This window comes from Theropithecus gelada, chromosome 4, assembly GCF_003255815.1.
Source record: "Theropithecus gelada isolate Dixy chromosome 4, Tgel_1.0, whole genome shotgun sequence".
Lineage (NCBI taxonomy): Eukaryota > Metazoa > Chordata > Mammalia > Primates > Cercopithecidae > Theropithecus > Theropithecus gelada.
The window spans coordinates 167,761,573-167,772,554 of NC_037671.1; the positions used below are offsets into that span (position 1 = coordinate 167,761,573).

Sequence of the window (10,982 nt, forward strand, 5' to 3'; positions counted from 1 at the left end):
AGTTTCTAAATTAGTCTACTAGAATGTAAACTCCATGAAGGCAAGGAATTTATTTTTTAACTATTTTTGTCTGTTGATGGATTGCCAGTGTCTAGAACAGCACCTTTCCCAGAGCAGGTGTTTAATACATCTCTGTTGAATTAATAATTTTTTTAAAATTAAAGTTAACAGTCCTGTGAACACCCAAGTTGTATCTCTTAAGTAGGCCCAAGGCCCCACGAGTAATCACTGGTCCTCTGGCTCTTGCACAGAAGTTCAAGTTGGGTAATTCAGGCCCCAAAAGCTATTTTTAGAGCAAAAACTTCAGAATGATTTTCCACAAAGAACCAGAGAATTAAGTTCACTTCATTGGCACAGCACTGGCTGGGCTCAGTGAGAAACACCCCAGATTTTAGTTGATGTTTCCATTTGTTAACTGTCGAATGTGAAACCATGTCATTCTAACATTGTTTCTTAAACCATTTCAGTCAAGAGTTTAATGGACCATTTGAAAATTTAATAGTTTACTGTCACAACAATTTGAATTGTCCTGTGTTTTTCTTATGGTCTAATACCTTGTTAATAATAACCCATAGCTACCAGGTATTAAACGTTTACTATGTGCTCATTGAGATGGGTGCACACATTCTCATAAAAATTTCACAATGACCCTTGAATGGGTATTATCCTCATTTTGTAACCTCAGGGAGGTTAAGTAACTTACCCAAATTCCCCCAGGTGGTAGTGGAGTTGGAATTCGCCCTATTCTGTCTGACTTCAAATCCAGGTTCTTAATCCCATAGGCTACCTGTTTATGCATATACTACTAAGGGGAAACATTGTGCTAAGTGATAAATATGGTTGACCTTTTTTAAATATTTGAAATAATTTTGATGTGTAAACAATTGCTTATACTGCATGAAATGGTAAAAAGACAAAGCATTTTCGGAGCCAAAAAACCCTGAGTTCGAATCCTGCTTCACCAATGACTATCAAACCATCCCTGCAAAAACCTGTCTGAATGGAAGTTTCTTTAAGTGTACACATCACGATAAAAAACCAAATCTTCTCAGGGTGGTTGTTAGGACTCAGTGACGTAATGTAGGGAGACAGCCTGGGATGGAGCCTGGAACAGGTGAGTGCTCTTTAAGCTGAAATTGCCTTCCTTCTAACGGATTTGCTAAATTGGCACTGTGCTGATTTTTTTAAGTGTCTTGTTCATCCTTGTAATACCATAATTACAGAATATAATGACATTGCATTCTCTACAACTACAAAGTAGAATTTATAAACTGATAGAATATGAGCTGGAAGAAGCTTTAGGAGCCATCTGTTCCAATCTCTTCCATTTCCAAATGAGGTCCAAAGAGCTTCGATGACTTGTTTCCAATTTTCACAGAAAGTTAATTGCAAAGACAGGACTAGATCTTGCGCCCCTCCCAGCCCCACTCCGGCTATACCCTCCGCTTTTGCTTCGCATTACACAGGCATGGCAACGCATGTAATTTTCTAACAATTAAGCAGTATAAAATAACCTCAATTTAATTGCATCCAATTAACAAGCCAAATTAGCGTTTCATATGTACACTATTAAACTAGTTGTCTGCCTTCCAAAAGAAATAAAACACTGTTTCAAATAAATCTAGGGTCTTAGTGAACAAAGCTACTTACAGTTTAAATCACCTTTCCTATAATCTTCTTTTTATGGAATTAGACATTAATCTCCATTTTAAAAGAAATATTTTCTGCAACTATCAGGATGAGAAGTCACACTGTATAAGTAGCAAAATTTTCTCTCTCACAGAACACCTATGGTTTTCTACAATTTGTATATGTGTGTATGCACACGTGCAAACCTGTACACAACATATGCATGCTGTCAGATCCCTAATCAAATACAAATGAAGGTGTGTCTACATTTACCTACTGCCCTACTTTCAAAAGTCCCACCTTTTTCCTAGGCTTCTGAACTCAAGTGAAATCTGCCACAATGCAAATAATAAGAGCTTCGATTATCTCCTGCTTTTTTTTTGTTTTGCAGAGAAAATGAAACCATTAAATAAATCTTTGCCCAACAAAGCGCTGCATTTCAAATACACTGTGCTACACTATCTGTGCAGTATTGTAATGATTTAGATACAGCTGGGTATCAATTAAAAAGCAGTATTCCAACTAACCACGAAATGTATCACTGCTCCATTCCTCATACATGTATTCCTAAACATATAATTACCTTGTAATTTTAAGTATAAACGTCTGCAAGTTGGTGTTTGATGGTCAACTTTCACTACTCATATCTATAAATATATTCCGTAGTAAAAAAAATTTATATTAGGTTAAAATAATGATGCAATACTTATAATGTTGTTCAAACTGACAACCTGTCATACACATTTGGCCATGTTTAACAAAATATTTTAATCACTTTTGTTACTTATGATTTTTAGGGTACTTTTAAACATATAAATTAACAGAATAAAAGAATTCATATTATCGTTCAGTAGGGGCAACTTTCATTACTTCTCTTTAAGATATTTTGGCAATCTAACTGTCCCCTTGCCACCAAGATATTCATCCCATATACCCTTATAAGCTTTCTGAAACACACAGTTTACAGCACTACTCCGCTGCTCAAAAACCTTCAGTAATGTTCAGCTTTCTCTGCAGGTCTTCGAGGCACCAAAAGATCTGGAGCTACGTACCTTTCCAGGCTCCCAACTCCTCCTCTGCCCTGGCACTATCCCTGTCCCCTCCCATTCCAGGTCAGAGTATGGGGAGCTCCTGCCTCCCTTGTTTACTCAATGAAATTCTACTTAACATGCAAGGTCCTCAGTAAAAAAAAGAATCCCCTCCTCTCATAAGAACCCTCTGATCTTTCCAGTTGGAAAAAATCCTGCTTCCATTTATACTCTACTCCCAATTGTAAGTTTTAATAAAGTTTACTATAAGTCATGTCTCTTCTAGATTGTAAAATGTTTGAAGTTGGAAATCATCATCCTTTAATCTCTGTTGCTCATTCTGACTCTTGAGCTGACTGCAGAGCCCAAGCTTGAAACTACTACATAAAATAGACTCTTTTTGGCCCAGCGTGATGGCTCACGCCTATATTCCCAGCACTTTGGGAGGCCAAGGTGGGTGGATCTCCTGAGGTCAGGAGTTCAAGACAAGCCTGGCCAAGATGGTGAAATCCCGTCTCTACTAAAAATAAAGAAATTAGCCAGGCGTGGTGGCGAGCACCTGTAATCCCAGCTACTCGGGAGGCTGAGGCAGAGAATTGCTTGAACCCAGGAGGTGGAGGTTGCAGTGAGCTGAGATCGCACTACTGCACTCCAGCCTAAGCAACAGAGTGAAACTCTGTCTCAAATAAATAAATAAATAAAAATTTTAAAAGACTCTTTTTGTCACCCAAATTGAATTTCCTACATTATATAAATTATAAAACGGAAAAAAAAGTAATCAAATGATGCAGTGGACAAAATAAAGGAAAGTGATTTTTCACTAACCTCTGTTTCTACTCTTTCGCTTCATATTTTCATGTCACACAGACCCCTAATCACATGGAAAGTAAGAAATCAGATCTAAATTTCTCCAAAGATCCTGATATTTGCAATCATGAGGAGAAATTATTGGGATAATTGAATGTCTCAGTCCCTTGCTAGTTGTTTGAAAATATGTAGATCTAGCTCATGCAGGGTTCCAAAGATTAATTGGTTACTTCATACAGTCACCTTGTAAAGACTTCTGAATTGGTAGTTATTTATTAATTGAATCAATGATGCTGGCCATTTTTGTTAACTGGAGCACCAAGTAAGTATTTTTAGAACTTAAATTATTTGTTATTTAAAAAATCTGCAAATAATAATAGTTAATTTACAGGTAAATCCTTCAAACTGAAGTCATTACATATAGTCATTAAAAATTCCATGTGCTCCAAGACAATTGATGTGGAAGCACTGAGAAGAGACAGGTGTTACCAAGGTTCTTCCAATTTCAAGGCCCTGCCCCTCAAAATTCCCTCTCCAAGGATCAACCTGTAACATGGTCATTTGGAGGGTCATGATGTGTCCCGATTTGCCAAAGGCAGTCCTCACATTTGTCAGGTTGGATAATCATTCCTGCAGTCAAACTTCCTTCAAGGCCCTGCATTACCTTTCTCTTGTTATCAGCCCCACTGGCTTGTTTTTAACTCCTGGAAAGGAGCTCCTTTAGTAGTTCGGGTCATTATTTATACCCTGCATGTCTAGCACAAGGCCTAATCTACAGGAAATACTTGTTGAATGACTGAGAGAGTGAATTGCATTGACCAACAATAATAGTGCACCAGTCATAGTACTCTGAATAGAGGATTAAGATTATACGTAAGTGAAAAGTCAAAAAGATTGGCCCTGGGTACTTCCTGAACTTACTTCCATCCCCCTATGACCCCGAAGTAGCAGGTGAGACTACCTCTTCTTTCTGCTGAGAATCACCCTCAGGCACATAAACATCATGTCCATCTCTTCCTCTCTCCAAAGTACTTTCTCAGATAGATCTAAACAATTAGATCTCAAGTTTTAAGGGGGTTGGAAATCTAAGATTATAGACACTTGTAGAATAGATCACATGTCATAGGTAATACCTCAAATGATGAGTGATGGGAGTGTATTTAAGATAGCACAAATTCGGCCTAGAACAATAGTGACCCAAATATCAGGCAGTTCTGATACTATTCTAAATGTAGTCATGAAGCCAGTTTAGGCCCGTGTCTATCTAATGTCGATATTCACAATTTGGCTTAGATAAGCCAAAGATTGCACAGACCAAGAATGCTATGTTATCCTCTTTCTCACAATGATTTCGGAGTTGTGACACAATAATAAAGTGCTAAAATGTTTTCCCAAATTAGTTAGTGGCATCTCATAGCTACAAATACTGGTTTACTCAACCTTTTTTTCAGAAGCATTGCTATAAATATCATACAGAAAGCAGTGCTTTTGATTGTCACCAAATACCAGGAACAAAGAGAAAATATTACTTCTCATACAATGACTTTAATACAAGCATGATCTTATTTTCATAAAGTTTTCCTATTTTTCTTTAATCCTCTGTGTTCATCCACAACTTCAAACACTGTAAATCCTACAGGTTTCACAGTAGAGCCCTCACTTGAATATTCACTAAACTTTAGCTCCATATTCATAAAGGATCTGCCTGTATGGTTAAAGCGAATCCATACACTCTGGATGGTTTGAAGTTCCTTATGAAACCTTAATTTCATTGAGTTAGCAAACTTCCTCTGCTCCTTTTTATATCACTTTAAAAGTTGTAACAGTTAAATCCCAAGTTTTAGCCAAAATATGAATTGATGATGAATTCACATATAAATCCACGAACTGGAAGCATATCATTGAAATTTTCAGGTAGATATTTAAACTGTGAACCGTTTCTCCACCTACAGAATTAATGTATAGACCAAGAGAGAGTTCTGCTGATGCTGATCACATACCAAAATGTGAAAACAGTGTTTATTTTTAACAAATAGCAGATGAGTAGCCTGTCTGATCCACAACCATACATCCAGTTGACCTTAGCCACTTTTCCCTTACGATAATAATTACCACATCAGTTATTAAATTTCTTTACAACCTTATAGATTATACTTTCACTCATGCCAACTAACATTTTCTATCATTCTTTAAAATTACTTTTGCTACGTGAAGCTTTCAAATTGACTTTAGCTAATTATTGATAATAATTTAAAAACTGAAACCCAACCCAAATAGTGTACTTGCTATAATTCAAAAACTGAAACCCAATACAGTGTACAACACAAAGAATTATTTGTTATTGCTGCTGTTAAAATGAGCCCTGCTTCGGAAAAAAAATGGCAAATTCTGGAATAAGATTTTTCATTTTAAATTAAATCAGCATAAAAGAGTCAACCTGATTTTCTGAATAGTGACAAAGTGCCAAAAGTTCAAGCAGACACATGCACCATTACTCCACAAGGAATGTCTCCATATATACTGTCCTCTGTTTTGTTTTCATGGTAACAAGAATATTCACAAACACATCTCATGCAAAGGAGCCTGATCAATCAAAATATTCTGCTGGTTAATCTTTCAGTGTAATCAAAGAGCTTTATTTTCCTATGTGATAATATACACATAGGAAATTTTTCACATTCCATGTTAAATAGGAATATATAAATGTTTTATGTACTTCAGTGGTATTTTACCAAACACCTCTACAAAGATCTAACCAATTAAAAATCAGATCTTAAATTTGTAAGATCATTAATATACCACCATTCCCAAAATTGTCCCTGAATCAGTCACACATCAATTTACTCTTGAATATCCTTGTATAAATACAAGCCATCTCTAATAAAGTTAGCCACATAAAATACAATCACTGTAACAAAATACAGATGCCAATGAGCAAATTTTGTTTTATACCTGACCTATGCTCAACGCAAGAAATTGTCTCAGACAATGTTCAAAAGATTCATCATTATAATGTAATACGTTTCTGTATATAAGAAATATACTGCATGTTTCAAACCTAGTGGTCGAAAGGGATTATGACACTTGAAACAAACACTATCATTAAGTAAATACTGATAACTCCTTTTCAGTTCACAATGCAAATGTACAGTTGTCATTTGGTACCATGACTCCTTAGGGTTCCACAGGGAATTTTCTCTTAATAATGAAAATGATACCCACTTTACTCACAGAAAGGGCATTTCTGTTCTGATAAGCCATTTGGCCTATATCCTAAAAATCAAACCCAATCTACTCATTCCACAATCTACTTTGTTAAAATTCTGCTTTTGGCACTCTTATAAGGTGAAAAAGCAATGAAGCATTTGCTACATATGTAGCAAACATATGTGATCTATATGTGCAAATATTTAAAATAACTTGGTTTGCTCAAGGACAAATATCACCAAACATTACTATATCACTGGAGGAAACGTTTCTGATAAAGTTAAATGGCCTTTTTCTAGGAGGACAGCTCATTGCAAATTTAATTAAAATGGATCTTATTAATATTTCAAGTAATTTCTGGGCTTGATTATGCACTACAAAAGAAACAACTGTACTGAAGAGAAAAATCAATAACCCTTGACTAGGGCTCTGGGTATGCTAGAAAAACAGTTCTCTCGTGAATTACTGAGGTCTAGCTTTAGGGTTGGGGGCGAGTACCAATATTCATTTGGAGGTAAACTGAGTTATTTTTTAAATGGCAGAAAATGAAGGAGAAAAATCAGTTCAAATTTTCCATTATAATGAAAGTACAGGCAACAAGCCTTTCTATATTCATTTTAGGCCTAAATAACTCTGCAGAGAATAAGGGTTTTGCAATGTCAGTTGCACACACAGCTTCCTGTGTGAATGCTAAGCCATTACAGGTGTCCTAAGGCCTCCAGTGAAACCTATTATCAAGAGATTCCTCTGGTCTCCTCCAAGTCATCCCCAGCGCCCCCCATCTGCCGCCAACACATTATTGCTCCTCTCCTCCAACTGTCTTGATTAAGGACCCTCTCTCTTCTCCGCACTCCCGAGGTTAAATTGCCCCCGTTCCCTTGGTGTAGCAGGTTACAAGCTCTCCCGTTAGGGAGGACTAGTGCCTGCAGTCCTTTTTAGTTAGATGCTTTTAAGTCAGAGATGACAGGAGCCACTTGAAGAAACCCTCCTTCCCTTCTTCCTTTCCCCCACTAGGAACCAAGTCCCTGAAGGACAACACCCAGGGACGCTTCCTGACCTTCTATCCCCTCACCCAATTTGGGTTTGGAGGGTTGGGGTCGCATTTTCTCATGTCCTCTGCTGCACTGGATGTGTTATGTAAGAAGGACCAAACGCGGGAGGCACATGCGTATAAAGCGAACCGATCTGTGATAACAGCTGGGGTAGCAGAACGGATCTGGAGTCTACCCACCCCCCCCACCCCACCAACAAATATGACAGACCCCACACATGCACATCAGCACCCCCTCCCCCAACCTCTCTCACACACACACACACACGCACACACCCACAGCAATGTTTTCCTGTCTCACCCCTACCAGTACCAGAGGCACAGAATGGAAAGGCGGGGGGTGGGGGTGAAAGGAGGTGAAAGAGGAGGAGGAGCAGCAGCACATCTGCTTTGATAGCAGCCGGCAGTGCTGCCGCGGCAGAGAGCCCCTCGTTAACCCCCTTCCTGTGGCTGCACCACGTCATGGAACATTCCCGGAACGGGCCAACGTTCCACCCACTTCAGGGAACAGACATAAAGGCGCAGACCCAGCTCCCCACAGTGCACAGCCCAAACACACATGTCCCTTCCCGATCCCCGGCCAGACGCACAGACAAACACGCATGCAAACCGCCCCCACCCGTCTCCACGCGCGCGGGTCCAGCAGGCAGCTGCCAGAGCCGCTCTGCGGCCGGTGCACCCGCAAGGCGAGGGCGCCTCCGCCTGAACCTTCCATCGAGACAGTCCCCTCCTTCCTCGTTTCCTTCCTTCTCTCCTTCCTTCCTTCCTTGCCCCGGAGGTAAAGGGAGTCACTGAAATGCCCAGAGCCAGCGCCTTCGCTGCGCTCGCTCGGCCGCAGGCCGGCGGCCCGGGCCTCGCGCCGCCCGCCAGCCCGGCCGCCCGCGCCGCGCGCAGCGGCCCCCTCCCCCGCTACCTGACAACGGGCCGCCGCCGGCCGCCGCAGCCGCAGCGGTGGCCGGGCCGTGCGCGCCGGTGCACGTCGCTCATTAGTAAGCAGGCACATTCCTGCCTCCAGCGCTCCCGCGCGGCCCCCTCCCCCCAGGACATTACGCAAAGCAGCCTCTCCTCATCTGCATAGATCCGCGGCCAGGGTATTCCCCGCATTTCCCCACGCGCCCGACACCCCTCCCACGGTCTCCCCCCATCCCCGCCCCCTCCGACCCTCACCCTTGGGCCACCGGGAAGGGGCTAGGGGCACGCGCCGGGGAGCGGGGAACGGAGTTAGGCGGCGGCGATTCCAATATAAAGTGAAACAAGCTACCAGCGCCGAAGGAGGCAGGAAAAACCCAGCGCCCAGGCCACTTACCGAGCCGAGGAGGGACCTAGATTCCCGCCGCTCCGCTCTCGCGGTGGCCGGTCCGCCCACCGCGCACCCCGAGGCTGCACCCAGCACCCCAGAGGCGAGACGTGGAGGAACGCTGTGAACAAGCCGGGAGACCCTCCAAGTTGCTCTGGGCTCCGGGGAGCGTCAAGGTCCAAGACACAACTTGGCAAAGACTTGTGCCACAGTCACCGAAGATGTTTGTGCGGAGACCCTCCTCCGGGGAGCCACGGCGCTCGGCGGCGCCCTGCTCTCCTCCTCTCCACCCCCTCACCTCCAGCCCGCCTCCCGCCGGCCGCCCGCCTCCGGGCCGCGAGCCCCTCGGGCGGCTGTCAGCTCCCGGCCGCCGCCGGGTGACAGGGGCGGGAGGAGGGCGCGACGCGGCGGCCCGAGCCCGAGCGGGCGAGGGGGATCCTCGCAGCCGCGGCGGCCGCTCACCTGGAAAGTCACCGCTGAGGAGGAGGAGAAGGAGGACGGGGAGGAGGAGGAGGGAGAGGAGGAGGGGGAGGAAACCCCCCTGGTGCCCTTGTTCTTGCTGCCGCGGCGGCCGCTCCTCGCCAAGGCTGAGCGTGTCTGGTGGGGGGTGTCTGGTAGCATTTCCTTAAGGACAGAGGGAGGGCGGGCGCGGAGGGAGGGAAGAGATCCCGACCGCCAGCCCAGGCTCCTCTTGCCTTTATTTATTTTTCTGACACTGTACGGAGATGGGCCAGGGGTAGGAGCCGCCGGGCTCAGGCGGGAGCCGCGAGGCCCGGGCCGCAGCTGTCTGCGTGCGGGAGCCGCAGCGGCCGCCTCCCCTCCCGGGCTGTGGACGCACCGGGTTATTCCTGGCAGCGCCTCCCCGAACAGAAGTTACTAGGAGGAGTGCGCGGCGAGGGCGGACTGGGGGGAGAGGCGGAGGGAGGGAGGGAGGGAGGAAGAGGGAGAGACTCAGCCAGCGACGTCATCGGATCCCCCAGCGCGTCCCAGGGAGGGAGGCTGAACCAGAAAAACCAGTCTGGAGCCAGCGAGCGAGAGAGGGATGTGCGGCGCGCGGGGGACGGGGGAGGGAGGCGGTCGGGAGGGCAGGGCCCGGCCCCACGGCTGCCGCTCCGGGCAGGGAGATCGCGGCCGCGCACTCGCTCGGTCGGAGCGGGGAACTCCCTGGAGAGTCGGTGTCTGCTTGTCATGCAAAAAAACTTGGGCATCTCTAGGAGCCTGAGAATTTTCTCTAAGGATGTGGAAACCTCCTCTGTCCCCACCCCTTCCCCATTTCCCAGAGAATCGTCGTCTGCCTTCCTGACGAACGGAATTGTATAATTAGTAGTGTCCTTAGATTTAGTCCCAGTACTCCGGAACCCTGGCCTCTCCTCGCCCCTGCCTCTACTCACAATTATCGATCAAGAAAAGCAAAATCAGACTGGCTCCTGGCTGCGTTTCTGGAGCTTCGCAGTGTTTTACTAGCACTTTCCGTGCCCCTGCGGGCGCGCGAACTTTTCACGTGCTCTAAACGCCCGAATTGCCTTCTCTGGGGTCACTCACCAGGGTGCCCCCGGGTGCCCCCGGGGCCCCCAGCTCTGGGACCGCGGCCCGCCCTCGCCGGGGAATTCAAATAGGTGTGGGCAGCGGCGCAAGGAGCAGCTGCCGGTTTCCTGGTGGGCCGCGCTGGAACCTCGGGGCGAGCTGCCACCTTCAGCCTGTGCACTTCCCTCTCCACGGAAGGGACCGGAGTTGAAATCACACCCAGCCCTGGGAGAGCGGGGCCGGGGGGCGGAGAATCCCAGGCGAGTGGGTGCCGAAGCTCTGGGCTTCCTCCCAGGCCGGGCGTCACCCGGGGGACACCGGGGCTCCCTCGGGCCGTTACCCTGCCTATGTGGACTGGTGTGCACCCTCAGGGGAGGTTCCCAGGCGGCCACGGTGCCCGAGCGCGACCAGTGACTGCTGGGCCGGGCCGGCGCCCGGA

General features: G+C 45.6%; 1 protein-coding gene across 2 annotated transcripts in view; it reads right to left on the minus strand.

Annotated features, from left to right (window-relative positions):
- Positions 1-9,899, minus strand: part of HIVEP2 (human immunodeficiency virus type I enhancer binding protein 2) — a 196,414-nt gene extending 186,515 nt beyond the window's left edge. The window contains exon 1 of one of the 2 annotated variants that reach the window (XM_025383454.1): positions 9,482-9,899. The gene's annotated coding sequence lies outside the window, so the exon portion shown is untranslated. Of the gene's footprint in view, positions 1-8,635; positions 8,739-9,481 lie in introns of those variants that run through there. The other variant, XM_025383453.1, reaches the window with a different exon arrangement.
- Between the last annotated feature and the right edge of the window lie 1,083 nt (positions 9,900-10,982).